The 18,372-nt window shown below is 38.2% G+C and overlaps 1 long non-coding RNA gene and 1 pseudogene across 1 annotated transcript in view; one reads left to right on the forward strand and one right to left on the reverse strand.

The window, feature by feature from the left end:
* The window catches only part of LOC110348637 (uncharacterized), a 110,023-nt gene that overhangs the window by 28,922 nt on the left and 62,729 nt on the right, over nt 1-18,372 (forward strand). The window lies entirely within an intron of this gene.
* LOC147825200 (U2 spliceosomal RNA) lies at nt 6,612-6,705 on the reverse strand (annotated as a pseudogene).

Raw genomic sequence — 18,372 nt, forward strand, 5'->3', positions numbered from 1 at the left:
TGCTCTTCCTTTTTTTGGAGCTTGAGGTTCTGCATTAGGTTATTTATCTGAATTCTCTCTGTTGTCCTAATATGGGCATTCACTGCTATGAATTTCCCACATAGAACTGCTTTCATTGTGTCCCGAAGTTTCTTGTATGCTGTACTAGCATTATCATTTACTTGTAAAAACTGTCTAATTTCTTCTTTAATTTCCTCTGTCACCTATGGTTGTTCAGGAAGTTGTTATTCAATTTCCATATGTTTGTGGGAGTTTTGCTGATTCTTATATTATTGTTCTCAAATTTTATTGCACTATGGTCTGATAATATACAGGAGGTAATTTCAATTCTTTTACATTGACTTAGACATGTCCTATGAGCTAGCATGTGGTCTGTTTTGGAGAATGACCCATGTGCAGCTGAAAAGAATGTGTATTCTGATTTTGTGGGGTGGAACACTCTGTAAATATCTATTAAGTCCATTTGTTCAATAACTTGGTTCAGTTCTAGAATTTCATTGTTCATTTGTGTTCTAGGTGATATGTCTATTTGTGATAGAGGGGTGTTGAGGTCCCCCACTACAATTGTATTAGTGCTTATTTGGTTTTTCATGTCCATTAATATTTGTTTTGTATAGTTGGGGGCATTCGTATTTGGTGCATATATATTTAGGATTGCCATCTCTTCCTCTTGGATTGTTCCATTCACAAGGATGTAGTGACCATATTTGTCTCTCTTAATTAGTTTTGGTTTGAAATCCACTTTGCAAATAAGATTGCTACCCCTGCTTTTTTCTGGGTTCCTGTTGCATGGAGAACTGTTTCCCATCGTTTTACTTTCAGTCTATGAATTTCCTTTTGAGTTAGGTGTGTTTCTTGTATACAGCATATTGCTGGATTTTACTTCTTAATCCATTCTGTCAGTCTATATCTTTTGATTGGTGAATTGAGGCTGTTTACATTGATAGCTATAATTGAGAGATATTGACTCATCCTTGTCATGATGTTTTACTGTTGTTGGCTCTTTTATTTCTTATTTTTCCCAGTTTCCCTTTAGTGTCTTACCTTGCCTGGTGGCTTCCTTTTTTTGGGCCTCATGGAGTTGAGAACGTCATTGTCTTTTTCTAGGATATTGCTTAAAGTTGTTTGGAGTGCTGGTTTGGTATTCATGAAATTTCTCAGGTGTTCTTTATCGTGGAAGTATCTAATTTCCCCATTGATTTTGAAAGATAACTTTGCAGGATACAACAGTGTAGGTTGGAAGTTCTTTTCTTTTAGGGCTTGAAATACTTCACTCTAGGCTCTCCTTGATTTGAGTGTTTGTGTTGAGAAATCTGCTGTGATTCTGATGGGCTTTCCTTTGTAGGTGATATGTTTCTTTTCTCTAACTGCCTGTTGAATTTTGTTCTTCTGTTGGATTTCTGGGATCTTGACTATTATATGTCCAGCTGTAGATTTTTTTGGTCATGACTGGTTGGAGTTCTATATGCCTTGCTTATCTGTATGTCCAATTCTCTACCTCTGTCTGGGAAGTTTTCTACTATTACTTCTGTGAACTTTTTTTTTATGTCAACTGTACTTTCTCCTGTTTTTTCATGGACTCCTATGAGTCTTATGTTATTCTTTTTTGCATCATCTAGCAGCTGTTGGATTGATTTTTCATGGTCCCTTAGTATCTTTAAGAAATTTCTGTTTTCATGGTCCTTAACCACAATCCTGTCTTCTATATCTGATATTCTGTCTTCTGATTCTCTTAGTCTGCTCTGCATGCTTTCAATGGAGCATTTAATCTCCTGAATATCTGTTTGAATCCGTTTCAATGATTCCATTTCTTTCTTATGTTGGGCAATCATGGTTTCCATTTCTCCCTTATGCTGGGCATTCATAGCTTCCAGCATGTTTCTGATCTCATCCATTTTCTTATCTGTTTCTGTTCCAGAGCCTCTAATCATGTCTGTCACTCTGCTCACCATCTCTGTAGTTACCTGTGAGATTATTTCTGCTTTGAATTTTTCTAGAGCCTCATGCATCTGCTTTGTTACTTCCTGTGCTATTAGTTCAGGGTATTCAAGTGGCTGATTATCAGAGTTTTCCACCTCATTTCCCCCAGAATTTCCTTTTTGTGGTGTGGAAGCCTGCGTTTGTGCCTTGCTTAAGTGTCTTCTCATTTTTGTTTTTGTTACTGTCCTTGGTTTAATTCCTGGGTTGATACTTCAAAATTGCTTCATGTAGGTATCTTTGTTGCTTTTGTTTAAAAGCCTTGTGGAATGATTGCTTTTCAGAGGTGTCTTCCAGTTATAGCTGGTCTTTAGGTTTTGAGACTCTAATGACTCTGAGGCTTTCATTTTCATTATACCAGGAAGAAAAATTGATTAGATCAATCACAACATCTTAGCCCAAATGGTACAATCACCAATACCATAGCATCAAGAGCAGCTTAGAAAATGACAATTTGTGATAGTTATCAATCTATCACATTTAATTGTATGAGTTAAATCAAAACCAAGAACCAACCCAACATATGTTTTTAGTGAATAAACTCTTCAATATAGCAACTTTACTCTTTGGGATGGGGAGTTAGAAGGGGTTGGGGAGGGAGGGACAGGTAGAAAGATCAGGAAAGATTAGCAGTGTGGCCAGAAGACACAGGAAGATCATACAAACTCTAAGAAATTGTTAAAGGCAAGTGGAAAAGGCAAAATGAAAGAACAAAGATGTGAATAGAACCACCTAACAGCAATAGGGAGGCTAATACTGTGTTTACTTTCCTTTAAAACTAATGATAATAAAGAGAAGGTAAAAGAGAAGAAAAGAAAAATAAAGGAGAAATCCAAATTCAATCCAGGAAGGAAAAAATAGGGAGATGAAGAGCAATGTGTGACAGCAAGAGAATGAGTGAGATGGTCATTCAAGAGATGCAAATGAAAACAACGCTGAGATTCCACTTCACTCCAGAAAGAATGGCTACTATCATGAAATCAACCAGTAACAAATGCTAGTGGGGCTGTGGGGAAAGAGGAACACTGCTCCACTGCTGGTGGGAATGTAGACTGGTGCAAGCACTGTGGAAATCAGTATGGCGATACCTCCAAGAACTAGGACTGGAAGTCCCATTTGACCCCGCTATTCCACTGCTGGGGATCTTCCCCAAAGAATTAAAAGAATCATACCACAGTGATATATGTACACCCATGTTCATAGCAGCACAGTTTGTAATAGCTAAAACTTGGAAACAGCCCCAATACCCATCAACTGGAGACTGGATAAAGAAAATGTTTTTTTATAAAATGGAGTACTACTCAGCCATAAAAAATAAGAACTTAGAGACATTTATAGCTAAGTGGATGCACATTGAGGTGATACTCTTATGTGAAAGAAATAGGACACACATGTATAAATACTGAATAGCTTCTCTGGTGTGAGAAACTGAAAGTGTAAATAAGGACTAAATGTATAATAGGTAATGTGAAATAGGAAGAAAAGGGACAAAGGGTAAGGAAGTGGGAGGGCTAGGGGAAAGGATAGAAGGGAATGGGATTAATATGAGAAAATGGAAAAATAGGAACAAAATCTTTGTAAATAGGGAGGAATGGCGGGGTTGAACGGAGGGCTGGGCAAGGGTGAAAGATAAGAACCAAGAGAGACTACATAAAGTTGCAAATTTCCAATGATGAATGTCATTATATTGTATACCTAAAATGTACCAACAATTGGAACAAATAATCAATAATGTAAAATAGGAAGAAAAGGTCCAAAGGGGTAGGGGTAGTGGGAGGGGCAGGGGAAATGAAAGAAGGGAAAGGAAAAATGATGAGAAATGGAAAAAATGGAAATAAAGTCTTTGTAAATAGGGAAGGGTGGAGGGGGTGAAGGGAGGGCTAGGAATGGGGAAAAAATAAGAACCAAGATCCATTATGTAAAGGTACAATTCCCAATGAGAAATGTAATTGTGTTGTATACCTACAATGTACCAATAAAAGAATTTAATAAAAAAAAAGAGAACGAGTGAGAGAGAAAGAAAAGATAAAAGAAAAAAGAGAAAAGTAAAACTTTGAAAAGAGTAGAAAAAAGTAAAAATTAAGAATTAAAAATAAGAAAAAATTTTTTTTCTTTTTTGCAAATAACAAAAAATAAAAATGATGGGCCTCCTTCAGGGTATGTCTCTGCTGTCACAGTAGGCAGCTGTGTGCATATACAAGTCAATGAGTCTCAGCAAGCCAGTAGCAGACCTGTGAGATTCAGGCAGATTTCTGGCTGCTAGTCCCAAGTTGAGTGCTCTGTCTTCCTGCAGGGTTGAACTGTGCAAAGTTCTACTGCAGGTTCCAGTTGCCCTTCCCCTGGAGATAGTGCAGGTTCTGATGGGAAGTGGTGATCCCAGGCAGTGATCCCTCCAGGAGTTTACCAAGTACAGTGGTCTGGTGTGCCTTTATTGTAGAGATTCTCTTCACTTTTCCACTGAGCTTCAGTTTTCATCGAGGAGGCTGAAAGACCCTCTTTCTGTTACTAACTTCTGCTGTATCTTGTGGTGCTCAGGACAAGGGCCTTTATAATCCCCTGTGCCTCTGTAGTGTGGAACCAGGTAGCAGAAGAGCCAGGAGGCCAGGGGCAGGGTGGGGTGGAGATTGACACAGATGACAGGGGTGGAGGGGAGTGGGATGTGGCTAAGAGGAGCCCAGAATGAAGCCAGGGGCTTCACACTGCCAGGCTCCTCAGCTTGCACTGGTTGGTCACACTGAGTGGGTCACAGGATGGGCTAGGGGCTCCAAGCCATGCCTGGGACCTCACCGTGACATGGGCGGAGCCCGGAACAGGACCAGGGCCTTCACGCTGCCTGGCTCCTTAGCTTGTGCTGGTTGAGCACCTACATTTCTAGTGGGAGTGTCCTTTTAGCTCATTAGAAAATGTAACTCACCCAAGTAGAGGAAATAGAGTCAAATTTTTTTTAAAAGCACAAGTAAATTAAAATAGCCAGAAAATAATTTAGAATTTATTTGAAAATGGATAGCAAAATTTAAATAGTATGAATAGACAAATCACATAAGTAACCATAAATTGTAAATAGAATACTTTTTTATTTAAGTATAACTTGTAAAATTTGATAGGAAAGTCAAAAATTTCCTTATTTCCCACTTAAAAAGACAAGTATAAACATAAACAAATACAGAAAAATTCAAAGACATAACATGGAAGTAAATATGATGATATTACTATACAAATTCCAATCAGAATAATGCTAATAGCTGTTAATTTCAGATAAATTCAGTGAAAAATGGCATGATTAGAAACAAAGACAAGAAAAATGAGTGACCCATTCATAATGGTATGGAAGTTTCAATTTTCACAAAGAAATATCAATTGTTACTTTATGTATTATAACAACTTAAGATAATGTAGCTTCAATAACAAAGGAGAATATGCAGCCGGGGATTTAGCTCAGTGGTTTCGCCACCTCCTGCACAAGCGCAAGGACCCGAGTTTGATTCTCGATACCAAAAAAAAAAAAAAAAAAAGGAGAATATGGATGAAGACACATCAGTTGATAATTTTAAGAGGTAGGAGAATAATTAGGAAGATATATAAGGAGAAGAAGTAGTACAAATATGAAAATATATGACTAATGAGGAATTCCAATAATATTGTCTAAAAATAATAACATCAGTGGGGTAATACAATATTTTAAAATTACATTTGCAAATCTAATTTATTAGACTCATGTAGATAATAATACTGCACTAATAAAGAATCCATATTCTGACCTGAAGATATAGGTCAATGATAGAGCATTTGCCAAGTAGAGATCCAATATTTGTTTTAGAACACTGCATAAAAAAGTAAGAATAGGTAGCAGTGCAAAGATGTGAACTTGAACTAGGTTATTAGTCAAGAACCAACACATAAGACAATTAAAAATTATACAAGGAAACTTATTCTTGCTGAAATTTCAGATATCAGGCAACAGTATAACAATGTGTCATTGGCTGGGCAACTATATTCAAAACTATAAGAAATGTGAATAGAATAGGGTTTTTTGGAATAAGCACTTGTAATTCATTCATTTTTGCATTTACATTATTTTTATATTTTCAAATATGAAATGCTAATAAGGTTAAAATTTACCCTGCTATGTTTTGTAGATTCCTAAGTTCTCCACTCTGCCAATGTTTCATGCTTCTCTTAAATGTCTGTGCGTTTTCATTATTTCTTCTCATTTAGGGCTCTGAAGTTGATCTGAGTTTCCTGGGTTTTGATGGTGGCAGATTCATAACTTTGGTGGGGCAGAGACTTAGGTAGCTTAATTACAAGGCTTCAGCTGTACTATAATTATCTCACAGACATCAGATTTCTCTACTTATCAAAGATCTGCACTTTAAAATGATTTTTCCTCTTCAGTTGTATTTCTTACTTCATGTGAAATTGTTGTAACATGAAGCATTCAATGATGTGTTAACATATGAAATTATTTTAGTTCTTGATAGAGGACCTGGGTTTTTTTGTTTGTTTTTTGGGTGCTGGGTATTGAACTTGGGTCCTTGCACTCGCAAGGCAGGTGGCGGAACCACTAAGCTAAATCCCCAGCCCTCGAGGACCATTTACAAAGCCGAATATGATAGTAATCTGCTTCTTTATTTGTAAAATGTTTGCAAGGTTGTTCTAAAACCAAAGTTAATTTACTTGCTTCAACCGTAAATTCTATACTTGATCTTAGCCAAAAGGCCAAGAAGCAATCAACCATAAATTCTAAGACTTGGGGGGGGGGTAGTTCTTCCAAAGACAAATTAAATTTTCTGGTTGTTTCTCCTTAGTTATGATATCATCATACTCAGGCTGCTACATAAAAATGTACCAGCAAGTGGCTATCTAAATCAACAATCATTTACTTTTAAGAGTCGCAGTCGCGTGGAAGGCACCAAATCACCCTGCTGCAGACAGGCAGGTCTGCCCATACCCTACCGAGGTCCTGAGTCACACAGAACATGCCAAATCAGCCCCCTGTAGACAGGCAGGTCTGTGCATGCCCTACCTAGGTCCTGAGTTGCACGGAAGACATGGAACCAGCCCACTGTAGACAGGCAGGTCTCTGCACACCCTACCGAGGTCCTGAGTCACACAGAACACGCCGAATCAGCCCGCTGCAGACAGGCAGATCTGCCCATGCCCTACTGAGGTCCCCAGTCATGCAGAATACGCAGAATCAGCCCGCTGCACACAGGAAGGTCTGTGCACTCCCTACCGAGGTCCTGAGTCATGCGGAAGACACCGAATCACCCTGCTGCAGACAGGCAGCCACCTGGTTCCACACTACAAAGACGCAGAGGACACCAGACAACCAGACCAAGGTACTGAGTCCCGCTGTTCGTGACCCAGAGGTAGGGGCTTCTGAGACGCCATCCCACTGCTCCTGGTCCAGAGGAAGGGGCTTCCCGGTTACCATCCCTCCTGCTGCTCCCAGCCCAGAGGAAAGGGCTTTTGGGCCACCTTCTGTCCCGCTGCTCCTGGCCCAGAGGAAGGGGCTTCCAGGACACCATTCCTCCCACCACTCCCGGCCCAGAGGGAGGGGCTTCTGAGCCACCATCCCACTGCTCCTGGTCCAGAGGAAGGGGCTTCCCAGCCACCATACCTCCCACTGCTCCCAGCAAACAGGAAATGGGTCACCATCCCTACCGCTGCTCCCAGCCCTTGTCCCACCTCACCCAGCTCAGAGGCTGTAATCCGTGCAGGCTCTAACAGCACCCCGTCCCATTCGAAATGAGAAAACACATAAATAAGTCTCAAAACCAGACTTCCAGATCACCTACAGCAACCACAAAGGGAAATGAGATGGAACACTCTGATACTCAACCACCTGGACCCACTGAACTGGCAACAAAAGGGGATCTGGAAAAAATGAAATCAGAAATAATTTCTCACATAACAGGAGAAATTGTGCCCCTAGTGCAACACATGATTAATAAATCTAGAGAGGAGCTCAGGAACATGATGGAATCCCAACATAGGAAACAAATGGAATCCATAAAACAGATGCAAATAGATTTCCAGGACATGAAAAACTCCATTGAAAGTCTACACGGCAGAATGAGCCAATGTGAGGACAGAATTTCAGATATAGAGGATAAGATTGCAATTAGTGACCAGGAAAGAAAAATTGCTTCAAAATTATAAGGGAACATGAGAAATCAATCCAGCAGCTGCTAGATGATGCAAAGAAAAATAACATGAGACTGATTGGGCTCAATGAAGAAACAGGAGAGAGTGGAGATGACATAAAAAAAATCTCTTCACAGACATAATGGCAGAAAACTTCCCAAGCAGGGGAAAAGAGCTTGACATACACATAAGTGAGACATATAGGACTCCAAATATCCTTGATCAAAAAAAAATCTACACATAGGCATGTAAGTGTTAAGATTCCAGAAACTCAACAGAAGAACAAAGTTCTCCAAGCAGTCAGAGAAAAGAAACAAATCACATACAAAGGAAAGCCCATCACAATCACAGCAGACTTCTCAACACAAACCATCAAGGCAAGAAGAGCTTGGAGTGACATATTCCAAGCCCTAAAAGAAAACAGCCTTCAACCCAGATTGTTATATCCTGCAAAACTATCTTTCAAAATGGATGGAGAAATAAGATACTTTCATGACAAAGAGCACCTTAGGAACTTCGTGAATACCAAACCAGCACTCCAAAGAATTTTACACAATATCCTAGGAACAGACATTGAGGACCACAACCCCAGGAAAGAAAGCAGAATGAACTCATCTGGCATGACAAGAAATTAAATGTAAAGGGGGAGAACCCAACAAAAAGAAAAAGTCATGGCAATAACAAGTCAGTAGGTTTCAGTTATAACCATCAATGTTAATGGTCTCAATTCATCAATCAAAAGAAATAGACTGGCAGAATGGGTCAAGAAGCAAAATCCAACAATATGCTGCATACAAGAAACACACTTAATTCAAAAGGAAACTCACAGACTGAAAGTTAAAGGGTGGAAAACAATACTCCATGCGACAGGAACCTGAAAAAAAGCAGAAGTAGCTATCCTCTTTGCAGAACAAGTAGATTTCAAACCAACACTGATTAAGAGAGATGAAGAAGGACACTACATCCTTGTAAAGGGAACAATCCAAGAGGAAGAGATGACAATCATAAATATCTATGCACCAAACAGTAGTGCACCCAACTATATAAAACAAATACTAACAGACATGAAAAGTCATATATGCACTAATACAATTGTAGTGGGGGACCTCAACACCCCACTGTCACAAATAGATAGATCAGCTAGACTAAATATAAGTAATGAAATACTAGAACTCAATCGAACTCTTGAACAAATGAACTTAACAGATGTTTACAGAGTGTTCCACCCCCCTAAATCAGAATACACATTCTTCTCAGCTGCACATGGGTCATTCTCCAAAATAGACCACATACTCACACATAGAACATGTTTAAGTAAGTGCAAAGGAACTGAAGTTATCCCCTGTATATTATCAGACCACAGTGCAATGAAATTGGAGATCCATTGCAAAAGAAACTCAAAAAATTTCATAAACATGTGGAAATTGAACAACACACTTCTGAATAACCAATGGGTCACAGAGGAAATTAAAGAAGAAATCAGACAGTTCCTTCAATTAAATGACAATGACAATACAACATATCGGAATCTATGGGATGCAATGAAAGCAGTCTTACGAGGGAAATTCATAGAAGTGAATACCCATATTAGGAAAACAGAATGAGCCCAATTAAACAACCTGATGCTGCACCTCAAGCTTCTAGAAAAAGAAGAGCATGACAACCCCAAAGCTCATACAAGGGAGGAAATTATAGCGATGAGAGGAGAAATCAATGCAATGGAGACTAAGAGAAAGACACAAAAAATCAATGAAGCCAAGAGTTGGTTCTTCGAAAGAATCAACAAAATTGACAAACCTTTAGCCAACCTTGTCAGAAAAAGGAAAGAAAAGGCCCAAATCCATGCAATTAGGAATGAAAAGGGTGAAATTACAACAGACCCAGCAGAAATCCAGAGGATCATCAATACCTACTTCCAGAACCTATACGCCAATAAGATGGACAACACAGAAGAAATGGACAGATTCCTAGATACATATGAATTACCAACGTTGAACAAAGAAGACCTAAAAATTCTGAACAACCCAGTATCAACCAATGAAATTGAAAATGTAATTAAAAACTTATCAACAAAGAAAAGCCCAGGCCCTGATGGCTTCACTGCTGAATTCTACAAGACATTTAGAGAGGAACTACTGCCACTACTGTTTAAACTCTTCAATGCAATTGAAAGGGAAGCAATATTCCCAAATTCATTCCTGGAAGCAAGCATCACCTTGATCCCCAAAGCAGAGAAAGACCCAACCAAAAAAGAGAACTATAGGTCAATCTCACTAATGGACATAGATGCAAAAATCCTTAATAAGATACTGGCAAACAGAATGCAGAAGATCATCAAGAAGATCATACACCCTGATCAAGTGGGATTCATCCCAGACATGTAGGGATGATTCAGTATATGAAAATCAATCAATGGAATACACTATATCAATAGAGCCAAGGACAAAAACCATACGATTATCTCCATAGATGCAGAAAATCATTTGACAAAATCCAAAATGCATTTATGATAAAAACCCTACAAAAAATTGGAATAGATGGTCTCTACCTCAAACTGATAGAAGCCATCTATGAAAAACCAATAGCCAATGTCATACTAAATGGTCAAAAACTGAAATCCTTCACACTAAAATCAGGAACAAGACAAGGATGTCCACTATCACCACTCTTGTTCAATATAGTTCTGGAAACATTAGCCATGGCAATTAGACAAGAGAAAGAAATAAAAGCAATAAAGATAGGTAATGAAGAAGTCAAATTGTCATTATTTGCAGATGACATGATACTCTATATAGAAGACCCCAAGAACTCCACCAAAAGTCTTCTAGACTTAATAACCAAATTCAGTCAAGTAGCTGGTTACAAAGTCAACACACAAAAATCAATAGCTTTCCTCTACACCAATGACAGACTCACTGAGAGAGAAATAGGGCAAATAATTCCTTTCACAATAGCATCCAAAAAACTGAAATACCTAGGAGAATCATCCTAACAAAAGAAATCAAAGAGCTCTTCTCTGAAAACTATGGCACTCTGAAAAGAGAGATTGAAGATGATATCAGAAAATGGACAGACATTCCCTGCTCCTGGGTAGGAAGGATTAATATAGTGAAAATGGCCATACTTCCAAAACTGCTATATTAGATTTAATGCAATTCCAATTGAGATCCCAGCAGCATACTTCATGGACCTTGAGAAAACAATCCAAAAACTCATTTGGAACAAAAAGAGACTCAGAATAGCAAAAGCAATTCTAGGTAACAGAGACATGGCAGGGAGTATCACAATCCCCAACCTGCAACTATACTACAAAGCTACTGTGATAAAAACAGCATGGTACTGGCAATGAAACAGACTTGAGGACCAGTGGAACAGATTAGAAGATGCAGAAACAATGCCAGACACACTCAGCCATCTCATCTTTGATAAAGGAGCCAAACACCCTCACTGGAGGAAAGATAGCCTCTTTAATAAATGGTGCTGGAAAAATTGGGCTTCAACTTGACAAAGATTAATACTAGACCTATATCTCTCACCATGCAGTAAACTAAAATCAAAATGGCTTAAAGATCTAAATATTCAAATAGAAACTCTGAACCAGTTGGAACAGAGGTTAGGTAGAACCCTTGAAGACATTGCTGTAGGAAAAGATTTTATGAACAAAAGCTCAGTTGCCCATGAACTAGCACAAACAATCAACAAGTGGGATCTCTTCTTATTAAAAGGCTTCTGCACAGCAAGAGAAACCACCAGCAGTGTGAAGAGACAACTCACAATGTGGGGAAAAAATCTTCACCTGCTCTTCCTCAGACAAAGGTCTACTATCTCCAATCTATAAAGAACTTAAAAAGATCAGACCTCCCAAATTTAAAGACCCAATCCAAAAATGGGCATCTGAAATGAACAGACACTTCTCAGACAAAGAAGTAGAAATACCAAATAAATACATGAAAAAATGTTCAACATCACTGGCCATTCGAGAGATACAAATGAAAACAATGCTGATTCCACTTCACTCCAGAAAGAATGGCTGCTATCATGAAATCAACCAATAACAAATGTTGTTGGGGCTGTGGGGAAAGAGGAACCCTGCTCCACTGCTGGTGGGAGTGTAGACTGGTGCAAGCACTGTGGAAATCAGTATGGAGATACCTCCAAGAACTAGGACTGGAAGTCCCATTTGATCCCACTATTCCACTGCTGGGGATCTTCCCCAAAGAATTAAAAGAATCACACCACAGTGATATATGTGCGCCCATGTTCATAGCAGCACAGTTTTTAATAACTAAAACTTGGAAACAGCCCAAATGCCCATCACCTGGAGACTGGATAAAGAAAATGTGGTTTTTTTATAAAATGGAGTACTACTCAGCCATAAAAAATGAGAACTTAGAGACATTTATAGCTAAGTGGATGCACATTGCGGCAATACTCTTAAGTGAAAGAAATAGGACACACATGAATAAATTCCGAATAGTTTCTCTGGTGTGAGAAACTGAAAGTGTAAATAAGGACTAAATGTATAATAGGTAATGTGAAATAGGAAGAAAAGGGGCAAAGGGGAAGGAAGTGGGAGGGCTAGGGGAAAGGATAGAAGGGAATGGGATTAACATGAGAAAATGGAAAAATAGGAACAAAATCTTTGTAAATAGGGAGGACTGGATGAGTTGAACGGAGGGCTGGGCAAGGGTGAAAAATAGAACCAAGAGAGACTATGTAAAGGTGCACATTTCCAATGGTGAATGTCATTATATTGTATACCTAAAATGTACCAATTATTAGAATGAATAATTGATAATGTAAAATAGGAAGAAAAGGTCCAAAGGGGTAGGGGTAGTGGGAGGGACAGGGGAAAGGAAAGAAGGGAAAGGAAAAATGATGAGAAATGGAAAAAATGGAAATAAAGCCTTTGTAATTAGGGAAGGGTGGAGGGCATGAAGGGAGGGCTAGGAATGGGGAAAAAATAAGAACCAAGATGCATTATGTAAAGGTACAATTCCCAATGAGAAATGTAATTGTGTTGTATACCTACAATGTACCAATAAAAGAATTTAATACAAAGAATGTAAAATAGTACAAGCATTATGGAAATCAGTATGGATATTCCCCAAAAACTAAAACTAGAAAATCCATTTGACCCAACTATTTCTCTTCTAGGTATGTTCCCTAAAGTATTAAAGACATGATATTACAGATACATGTGTATCCATGATTGTAACAGTTCAATTTATAATAGCTAAATCCTAGAAGCAGCCTGTATATACAACAGATGAATGAATAAGTTAAATGCGGCATTTGTACACAATGGAGGACTATTCTTCTATAAAGAATAATAAAGGAGTCATTTGTAGAAAAGTGGATGCAACTTGAGACTATAATATTAAGTGAAATAAATGTGACACTACAGATTAAATATTATATGATTTCTCTTAAATTCTAATATAAATAAAGAGTAAAATAAAAGATAGATAATAGGAAATATGGACATAGATCTTTTGTCAAAGGACAGGAGTTAAAGAATTGGAGTTAGAGGGGAGAAAGAAGAGTGCTAAGGAATGAACAAAGAATTAAGACATGTTATGTTCATGTACCAACTCCCCAAGAGGAATGAGATCTTTATGTACTGCAAATTTTTACTAATAAAAAATAAAAATCATAAAAGAAATGGCAGATAGAGATAGGCATGGTTGTGCATGCCTGTAATTCCAGCACTCTGAGGTAGATGGACTTCAAGTTCAAGTTCAGAATGTGCAGCTTACCAAATCAGTGATACAGTGTTTCAAAATTAAAAGAAAAAAGATCTTGAGATATAGCTTAGTGCAAAGGCCCTGGGTTCAATCTGTAGCTTTAAAAAATGACAGAAAGGGGCTGGGGATTTAGCTCAGTTGTTCTGCCACCTGCCTCACAAGTGCAAGGTCCCAAGTTTGATCCCCGGTTCCAAAAAAAAAAAAAGACAGAAAGTAATTGGAGCTGGCTCACTGTGTCCCCTGCACTGGAAAGGACTTCATATCCATTTCTGCAAGTACTTAGCAGCTTACAAAAAATATAGAATTTGTTCTCATATCCTGCCATATTTAAATACATGGGGGCACATTGCTCACTTATTTGATTGTCCCATAAGGGACCCTGGACACAGAAAAGCACTTCTTGGAGAGGATAGGGCTGCTACTCAAGAGACCACCCAATAAAGTGGTGACACATATGACAGAAGTGAAAGTCCAAGCCATTACAGAGCCAGACACTTGGGAAGTCTTGTGTGTCTTCCTGAGAGGAGAGCTCAAACCCAGGCCTGACCAAATTCTTATCTCTGCCTTCATCCTCCTGCAAATGAAATTGGGGTTATTTTTCTAATGAAGAATTTAAGCCTGTAAACTTACAGGGAACTGGACAGTTCTAAAATATCTTCCTAGCAACAATCAAGTTATGCAACATGTGGAACAATTTACTCAGTGTATCCAGGTACATGACATCTGAGACCCATTCCATTGCAGCATGATGGAGGTGACACTTCAGGAGGCAGCACAGCCATGGGGTGGTTAGGATGGGCATGCTGATGGGCTCTTAGGCCAGTCTTCAAAAAATAAAGGGAGAGCTAAGCACATTTTTATTAATGGAACTGATATGTTCAGTATATCTGGTAGCATTATTTTATATAGTAAATTTTTTTTTTTGGTACCAGGGATTGAACTCAGGTCTTCGTGCTTGCGAGGCAGGCAGCGGAACCACTGAGCTAAATCCCCGGCCCCTATATGGTAAATTTAATATGTACATTATGCTAAATGTGTGGTGTATTTTTACTCTGAACATTCTGGTTTGTGCCCTCTTTTCCCTTGAATGGCTTCTTTTCTATACTCAGGAAGACTTCTATTATTGTTCTAGAGGTGTCTTTGTCAGGTTTCATTGGAGGAGTAGAGCCTGTAAGAGACATATATGAGGAGATTTAATATGGGAATTATGTTATGAGCTCATGGAGACTGGGAAGTCCCAAAATATGCCATGCTGGAGACCTGGGGGGATCTGGTGCTCAGTATCATGCAGTAGGCCTGAGAACCTGGGGAACCCAGAGTATAACTCTCAGTCCTGAGCCAAAGCCTGGAGAGTCTAGGGGGTCCATGGAGTAAGATACAGTCTCGGACACAGAAACCTGGGAGTTTGAGGTCTGAGAACAGGAAGTGAATATTTCAACACCACTTGAGAGCAAATTTACCCTGTGTCTGCCTTTGCATTCTAACCAGGCCCTCAGTGGACTGGAGGAGTCCCAATCCCACTGATGAGGGCCCATTTTATTGAGTCTGTCTGCTAAGTAAAATGCTGATCTCTTGAAAAATCACCCCTTCAGATTGCCTCAAAAGAATCTTAACAACTATGTGAGCAGCCCTGTGTCCACTCAAGTAAACAACTTCATTTAGTCATCACAGTAGTAATCTTCATACTGCTATTTTCATATAATCCCTGTCAGCTTTCTTAAGTAACCTTTCACTAATGAACATCAATAGGCTTAAATAGTACTGTACTATGGGACACTTGTGCATTAACAATGCAGCATTGAATAAACTTTTCCCTCTTCTTCCTCTTTTCATTTTGAAATTTCGGCCATTTATGTTTTATCTGAACACATGACATTACATAGTTCTCTTCCACTGTATCTCCAGTTTAGTTTATTTGTAGATGTGCAGTTTAATGTATTTTCTGCTCGTTATCAGACATGTTGCCCATAGTCCTGCAAAAACATCTTCATTGATGGTTTGACCTATAATAAACGCCTCAGAAGTAGCTCATGCATGATATTTTGATACCTTTTTTGTATGCTCAACACCTATTTGAAGTTACTTTTCTTTCTCTTTGTTACCTGAGAAATAGCTGTGTTAGATGTCAAATGCTTGGCTAGTGCTTCTTTTTTATTTTGAGACCATTTTAAATGCTTCTTGTCTGCTCTCTTCACTTCCAAGTGGTTTTAAGAAACCTGATGCCAATCTAAGTTTTTCCTTTTTAAATAGCTTGCTTTCATTTTCTATAAATCCCAAGAATTTCCTTTCTATCTTCTAAGTTCAATACTTTTGGATTTCTTCTTTAATTTCATCTCTGACCCATTGATTGTTCAGGAGGGTGTTATTTAATTTCTGTGGACTATTTGTGGTTTCTTTGCCATTGATTTCCAATTTCATTGCACTATGGACTGACAATATGCATGGAATAATTTCAATTCCTTTGCATTTACTTAACCATGCTCTATGAGCTAACATGTGGTCTATTTTAGAGAACGCCCCATGCACAGCTGAGAAGACAATGCTGTGAGGTGGAACACTCTGTAGACATCTACTAAGTCCATTTTCTCACCGGTTTGGTTCAGTTCTAATATTTCTTTGTTGATTTTTTTCTCTAGTTGATCTGACTATTTGGGATATTGAGGTTCCCAATTATGATTGCGTTAGTGCTTATTTGATTTTTCATATCTGTTAATATTTGTTTTGGGGGGTACTGGGGATCAAACTCAGGATCTTGTGCTTGCAAGGCAGGCAGCAGCACCACTGAGCTAAATCCCCGGCCCTGTTAATATTTGTTTCATAAAGTTGGGCTCACCAGTATTTGGTGCATATATATTTATGGTTGTTATCTTTTCTTCTTGGACTGTTCCCTTACAAGTATGTAGTGACCTTCTTTGTCTCTTTTGATCAGTCTTGGCTTGAAATTCACATTGTTTACAAATAGAATAGCTACACCTGCTTTTTCAGGGTTCCCGTCATATGAAGTATTGTTTTCCATCCTTTGACTTTCAATATATGAATTTCTTTTAGTGTTAAATGTGCTTCCTATATGCAGTAAATTTTTGGATCTTGTTTCTTGATCCATTCTTCAGTCTGTTTCTTTTAGCTGGTGAGTTGAGACCATTTACATTGATGGTTATAGTTGATATGTAGTGGCTTATCCTTGTCATATTATTTTCTTGCTCTTGGTTCCCTGTCTTTCCCCTCTGTTTAATTGCTTGTCTTGCCTGGTGACTTCTTTCTGTTGGTATTCTTGGAATTGTGGTCTTCATTATCTCTTTCTAAAATATCTTTCAGAACATTTTGTATAGTTTGCTTGGTGGTCATGAATTTCTTCAGTTGTTTTTTATTATGGAAGTATCTCATTTCTCCATTGATTTTGAAAGATAGTTTTGCAGGGTATATCAATCTAGGTTGGAGATTGTTTGCTGTCAGGACTTGAATACTTCACTCCAAGCTCTCTTTGCCTTAAGGGTTTGTGTTTAAAAATCTGCTGTGATTCTGGTGGGCTTTCTTTTATAGGTGATTTGTTTCTTTTCTCTAACAGCTTTTAATATTCTCTTCTTGTGCTGAATTTCTGGAATCTTGATAATTATATGCCTTGGTGTAGACTTATTTTGTTCATGGCTAATTGGAGTTCTGTATTCTCATTTATCTGCATGTCCAATTCTTTTACCATGCTTGGGAGTTTTCTGTCATTACTTCTGTGAACTATTTTTTTAATGTTCTTTGTACTGATTCCTGCTTTTACATTGACTCAAATGAATCTTATGTTGTTCTTTGCATCATTTTGCAGCTGTTTGATTGTTTTTTCATGGTTCCCTTTCTATTTTTAAGAGATCTATCTTTTTGTAACTGCTAACCACAATCCTGTCTTCTAGGTCTGATATTCTGTCTTCACTTTTGTTCGTTTGGCTTTGCAAACTTTCAGTGGAACTTTTTAATTTATTGGATATCTGTTTGACTCTGTTTCATGTATTCCACTTCTTTCCTATGTTGGGCATTCTTGGTTTCCATTATTTTCCTAAGTTCTTCTACCTTTTTAAACTACGTCTACACTAGATTTGCTAAACAGGTCCTTCATTATGATCACCATCTCTTTTTTTACCTGAGAGATTATTTTTTCTCTGATTTTCTCTACAGCCTCATTAGTCTGTTTATTTACTTCTGCTGCTATCATTTCAGAAGATTCTAGTGGGTGGCTTCTAATTTCTCTTTGTTACCTGGATTTATTATGGGTTAGCTGGAGGTCTGAGGTTGCATTTTGCTTATATGTTTTTTCATTTTCTATTTTTTATTTTAATTTGTTTTCTGTGTTGTTGCTTCTAAATTTCTTATGGTAGGTAGCTTTATCACTAATATTTAGGTTTCCTTTGGAATATGTCTATTCCTCAGAGATGTCTTCTAAGTGTAGCTGGCTCTTTGTCTTTGTGTCTGTTCCAAGATTCTACCTTCCCAATTTATTAGGGATGAGAAGTTACTA

The sequence above is a fragment of the Heterocephalus glaber genome, unplaced genomic scaffold (genome assembly GCF_053883595.1).
Source record: "Heterocephalus glaber isolate CG9 unplaced genomic scaffold, H.glaber_assembly_v1.0 deba00001504, whole genome shotgun sequence".
NCBI classification, from domain to species: domain Eukaryota; kingdom Metazoa; phylum Chordata; class Mammalia; order Rodentia; family Bathyergidae; genus Heterocephalus; species Heterocephalus glaber.